Source organism: Macaca fascicularis, chromosome 1 (genome assembly GCF_037993035.2).
Source record: "Macaca fascicularis isolate 582-1 chromosome 1, T2T-MFA8v1.1".
Classification (NCBI taxonomy): Eukaryota; Metazoa; Chordata; class Mammalia; order Primates; family Cercopithecidae; genus Macaca; species Macaca fascicularis.
Window position 1 is genome coordinate 140,497,251 of NC_088375.1, and position 6,575 is coordinate 140,503,825.

Genomic DNA, 6,575 nt, shown 5'->3' on the forward strand with positions numbered 1-6,575 from the left:
GGAACAAAGCTGGATGGAGAATGACTTTGATGAGTTGACAGAAGTAGGCTTCAGAAGGTCAGTAATAAACTTCTCTGAGCTAAAGGAGGATGTCTGAATCCCATCGCAAGGAAGCTAAAAACCTTGAAAAAAGATTAGATGAATGGCTAACTAGAATAAACAGTGTAGAGAAGACTTTCCTAAATGACCTGATGGAGCTGAAAACCATGGCACGAGAATGACGTGACACATGCACAAGCTTCAATAGTCGATTCAATCAACTGGAAGAAAGGGTATCAGTGATTGAAGATCAAATGAATGAAATGAAGGGAGAAGAGAAGTTAAGAGAAAAAAGAGTAAAAAGAAATGAACAAAGCCTCTATGAAATATCGGACTATGTGAAAAGACCAAATCTACATTTGATTGGTGTACCTGAAAGTGATGGGGAGAATGGAACCAAGCTGGAAAACACTCTTCAGGATATTATCCAGGAGAACTTCCCCAACCGAGCAAGGCAGGCCAACATTCAAATTCAGGAAATACACAGAACACTGCAAAGATACTCCTCGAGAAGATCAACCCCAAGACACCTAATTGTCAGATTCACCAAGGTTGAAATGAAGGAAGAAATGTTTAGGGCAGCCAGAGAGAAAGTTTGCGTTACCCACAATGGGAAGCCCATCAGACTAACGATGGGCCTCTTGGCAGAAAATCTACAAGCCAGAAGAGAGTGAGGGCCAATATTCAACATTCTCAAAAAAAGAATTTTCAACCCAGAATGTCATATCCAGTCAAACTAAGCTTCATAAGTGAAGGAGAAATAAAATCCTTTACAGACAAGCAAATGCTGAGAGATTCTGTCACCACCAGGCCTGCCTTACAAGAGCTCCTGAAGGAAGCACTAAACAGGGAAAGGAACAACCAGTACAAGCCACTGCAAAAACATGCCAAATTGTAAAGACCATCGATGCTAGGAAGAAACTGCATCAAGTAACAGGCAAAATACCCAGCTAACATCATAATGACAGGATCAAATTCACACATAACAATACTAACCTTAAATGTAAATGGGCTGAATATCCCAATTAAAAGACAAATACTGGCAAATTGGATAAAGAGCCAAGACCCATCAGTGTGCTGTATTCAGGAGACCCATCTCACGTGCAAAGACACATATAGGCTCAAAATAAAGGGGTGGAGGAAAATCTACCAAGCAAATGGAAAGCAAAAAAAAAAAAAAAAAAAAAAAAAAAAAAAAAGCAGGGGTTACAATCCTGGTCTCTGATAAAACAGACTTTAAACCAACAAATATCAAAAGAGACAAGGCCATTACATAATGGCAAAGGGATCAATTCAACAAGAAGAGCTAACTATCCTAAATATATATGCACCCAATACAGGAGCACCCAGATTCATAAAGCAAATACTCAGAGACCTACAAAGATACTTAGACTCCCACACAATAATAGGAGACTTTCTCTCGGCTTTCGGCTCAGAGGAGGCCAAGGTGCAACTTTCTTCGGTCGTTCTGAATCCGGGTTCATCCGACACCAGCCACCTCCACCATGCCGCTGAAGTTCGACCCCAGCGAGATCAAAGTCATAAACCTGAGGGGCACCGGAGGTGAAGTCGGTGCCACTTCTGTGCTGGTCCCACGATCGGCCCCCTGGGTCTGTCTCCGAAAAATGTTGGTGATGACATTGCCAAGGCAACGAGTGACTGGAAGGGCCTGAGGATTATAGTGAAACTGACCATTCAGAACAGATAGGCCAAGATTGAGGTGGTGCTTTCTGCCTCTGCCCTGATCATCAAAGCCCTCAAGGAATCCCCAAGAGACAGAAAGAAACAGAAAAACATTAAACACAGTGGGAATATCACTTTTGATGAGATTGTCAACATTGCTCGACAGATGCAGCACCAATCCTTAGCCAGAGAACTCTCTGGAACCATTAAAGAGATCCTGGGGACTGCCCAGTCTGTGGGCTGTAATGTTGATGGCCGCCACCCTCATGACATCATAGAATGACATCAACAGTTGTGCTGTGGAATGCCCAGCCAGTTAAGCACAAAGGAAAATATTTCAATAAAGGATCATTTGACAACTGGTGGAAAAAAAAAACAATGGGAGACTTTAACACCCCACTGTCAACATTAGACAGATCAATGAGACAGAAAGTTAACAAGGGTATCCAGGAATTGAACTCAGCTCTGCACCAAGCAGACCTAATAGACATCTACAGAACTCTCCACCCCAAATCAACAGAATATACATTTTTCTCAGCACCACATCGCACTTATTCCAAAACTGACCACATAGTTGGAAGTAGAGCACTCCTCAGCAATTGTAAAAGAACAGAAATCACAACAAACTCTCTCTCAGACCACAGTGCAATCAAATTAGAACTCAGGATTCAGAAACTCACTCAAAATCCCACAACTACATGGAAACTGAACAATCTGCTCCTGAATGACTACTGGGTAAATAATGAAATGAAGGCAGAAATAAAGATGTTCTTTGAAACCAATGAGAACAAAGACACAATGTACCAGAATCTCTGGGACACATTTAAAGCAGTGTGTAGAGGGAAATTTATAGCACTAAATGCCTACTAGAGAAAGCAGGAAAGATCTAAAATCGACACCCTAACATCACAATTAAAGAACTAGAGAAGCAAGAGCAAATTCAAAAGCTAGCAGAAGGCAAGAAATAACTAAGGTCAGAGCAGAATTGAAGGAGATAGAGACACAAAAAAACTCTTCAAAAAAAATCAATGAATCCAGGAGCTGTTTTTTTGAAAAGATCAACAAAATAGGTACACCACTAGCAAGACTAACGAAGAAGAAAAGAGAGAAGAATCAAATAGACACAATAAAAAATGATAAAGGGGATATCACCACCGATCCCACAGAAATACAAACTATCATCAGAGAATACTATAAACACCTCTACGCAAATACACTAGAAAATCTAGAAGAAATGGATAAATTCCTGGACACATACGCCCTCCCAAGACTAAACCAGGAAGAAACTGAATCCCTGAATAGACCAATAACAGACTCTGAAATTGAGGCAATAATTAATAGCCTACTGACCAAAAAAAGTCCAAGACCAGACAGATTCACAGCCGAATTCTACCAGAGGTACAAAGAGGAGCTGATACCATTCCTTCTGAAACCATTCCAATCAACAGAAAAAGAGGAAATACTCCCTAACTTATTTTACGAGGCCAGCATCATCCTGATACCAAAACCTGGTAGAGACACAACAAAAAAAGAGAATTTTAGACCAATATCCCTGATGAACATAGATGCAAAAATCCTCAGTAAAATACTGGCAAACCGAATCCAGCAGCACATCAAAAAGCTTATCCACCACAATCAAGTGGGCTTCATCCCTGGGATGCAAGGCTGGTTCAACATATGCAAATCAATAAATGTAATCCATCACATAAACAGAACCAAAGACAAAAACCACATGATTATCTCAATAGATGCAGAAAAGCCCTTCAACAAAATTCAACAGCCCTTCATGCTAAAAACTCTCAATAAACTCGGTATTCCTGGAACGTATCTCAAAATAATAAGAGCTATTTGTCATATTGAATGGGCAAAAACTGGAAGCATTCCCTTTGAAAACTGGCTTAAGGCAGGGATGCCCTCTCTCACCACTCCTATTCCACACAGTGTTGGAAGTTCTGGCCATGGCAATCAGGCAAGAGAAAGAAATAAAGGGTATTCGGTTAGAAAAAGAGGAAGCCAAATTGTCCCTGTTTGCAGATGACATGATTGTATATTTAGAAAACCCCACTGTCTCAGCCCAAAATCTCCTTAAGCTGATGAGCAACTTCAGCAAAGTCTCAGGATACAAATTCAATGTGCAAAAATCACAAGCATTCCTATACACCAATAACAGACAATCAAACAGCCAAATCATGAGAGAACTCCCATTCACAATTGCTACAAAGAGAATAAAATACTTGGGAATCCAACTTACAAGGGATGTGAAGGACCTCTTCAAGGAGAACTACAAACCACTGCTCAACGAAATAAAAGAGGACACAAACAAATGGAAGAACATTCCATGCTCATGGACGGGAAGAATCAATAGTGTGAAAATGGCCATACTCCTCAAGGTAATTTACAGATTTAATGCCATCCCCATCAAGCTACCAATGACTTTCTTCACAGAATTGGAAAAAACTACTTTAAAGTTCATATGGAACCAAAAAAGAGCCTGCATTGCCAAGACAATCCTAAGCAAAAAGAACAAAGCTGGAGGCATCATGCTACCTGACTTCAAACTATACTACAAGGCTATAGTAGCCAAAACAGCATGGTACTGGTACCAAAACAGAGATATAGACCAACAGAACAGAACAGAGGCCTCAGAAATAACACCACACATCTACAACCATCTGATCTTTGACAAACCTGACAAAAACAAGAAATGAGGAAAGATTCCCTATTTAATAGATGCTGCTGGGAAAACTGGCTAGCCATATGTAGAAAGCTGAAACTGGATCCCTTCCTTATACCTTATACAAAAATTAATTTGAGATGGATTAAAGACTTAAATGTTAGACCCAAAACCATAAAAACCCCAGAAGAAAACCTAGGCAATATCATTCAAGACATAGGCATGGGCAAGGACTTCATGACTAAAATACTAAAAGCAATGGCAACAAAAGCCACAATAGACAAATAGAATCTAATTAAACTAAAGAGCTTCTGCACAGCAAAAGAAACTGCCATCAGAGTGAGCAGGCAACCTACAGAATGGGAGAAATTTTTTGCAATCTACCCATCTGACCTAGGGCTAATATCCAGAATCTACAAAGAACTTAAATTTACAAGAAAAAATCAAACAACCCCATCAAAAAGTGGGCAAAGGATATGAACAGACACTTTTCAAAAGAAGACATTTATGCAGCCAACAGACACATGAAAAAATGCTCATCATCACTGGTCATCAGAGAAATGCAAGTCAAAACCACAATGAGATACCATCTCACACCAATTAGAACGGCGATCATTAAAAAGTCAGGGAACAACAGATGCTGGAAAGGATGTGGAGAAATAGGAACACTTTTACACTGTTGGTGGTAGTGTAATCTAGTTCAACCACTGTGGAAGACAGTGGCGATTCCTCAAGGATCTAGAACTAGAAATACCATTAGAACCAGCCATCCCACTACTGGGTATATACCCAAAGGATTATAAATCATGCTACTATAAAGATACATGCACACGTATGTTTATTGTGGCACTATTCACAATAGCAAAGACTTGGAACCAACCCAAACGTCCATCAATGATAGACTGGATTAAGAAAATGTGGCACATATACACCATAGAATACTATGCAGCCATAAAAAAGGATGAATTCATGTCCTTTGTAGGGACGTGGATGAAGCTGGAAACCATCATTCTGAGCAAACTATCGCAAGAACAAAAAACCAAACACCACATGTTGTCACTCATAGGTGGGAATTGAACCATGAGAACACTTGGACACAGGGTGGGGAACATCACACACTGGGGCCTGTTGTGAGTGGGGGGAGTGGGGAGGGATAGCATTAGGAGAAATACCTAACGTAAATGATGAATTAATGGGTGCAGCACACCAACATGGCACATGTATACATATGTAACAAACCTGCACTTTGTGCACATGCACCCTAAAACTTAAAATGTAATAAAAAAAAGTATAGACAAATCTTATTCAATCTTGAGTTCAGACGCTAGTTATATCGGGTGTCATTATAATATTCTGTTTTTGTTTATGTTTGAATTATTTATAATAATAAATGTTAATTATATGTTACAGTGCATCAAAATGTGTTTGAGTAGTGGTGGTGATTGTGGGTAGCTCTTTCACTATAAAAAAAAATTGATACCCCCCCCCAAAAAAAAGCAGCGCAAGCTCGTTCAATGAACTCTTACCATCATTCATTCAGCCAACAAATATCTACTCAACATGAGGCTCAATTTCTAACTCTGTAGAAGGATCTTTTTTCCCATCCCTTTCCTAATTCTTACCATTTTACCAACTGGCTCAGCTCTCTTTTTAACAGTTATATTGTCCCCGCTTACAATGAGAATCTCATTTTGCCTTTAATAATCTGATTCACTTCAACGAAAGTGAAAGATTGTTGAGGAAAGCTCAATAAATGTTCAATTTGATGTTCATACCGAGTCCACCACCACACGTGAAACCTAATAGGGGTAAATAATCTCGACCACCTCTGAAGGGGTGGGTGATAAAATCTTTCTGCGATCTCACCGGCTCAAGGGTCCTCTTTAATCTGAACTCATCTGGAGAACAACTGCCCTATGATGTTCTTATAAAATTACTTGTTTTCTGTGCTTAGAACTTGTCTCTGGGTAGAGTGTAGGCGTCTCAAGGGCAAAGACTCGGTCTTATTCGTTGACTTCACACATTACCAGCAAATAGCGTGAATCAATAGACCTTTAATTAATGGATGAAGAAATATATTAGCAGTTTGGGAGAAGGTCCTTGAAGGCAGCGAAGCGAAAAGAAGAAGGGGGCACTTGCGCACAAACAGCTGCTTCTGAGAACGAAAACTACGTAGTAT

General features: G+C 39.9%; 1 long non-coding RNA gene and 1 pseudogene across 1 annotated transcript in view; one reads left to right on the forward strand and one right to left on the reverse strand.

Moving 5' to 3' along the window:
• LOC135964479 (uncharacterized) overlaps positions 1-6,575 on the reverse strand; it is a 72,073-nt gene that overhangs the window by 64,517 nt on the left and 981 nt on the right. The gene's annotated exons all lie outside the window — the stretch shown is intronic.
• Positions 1,460-2,101, forward strand: LOC102136119 (large ribosomal subunit protein uL11-like; annotated as a pseudogene).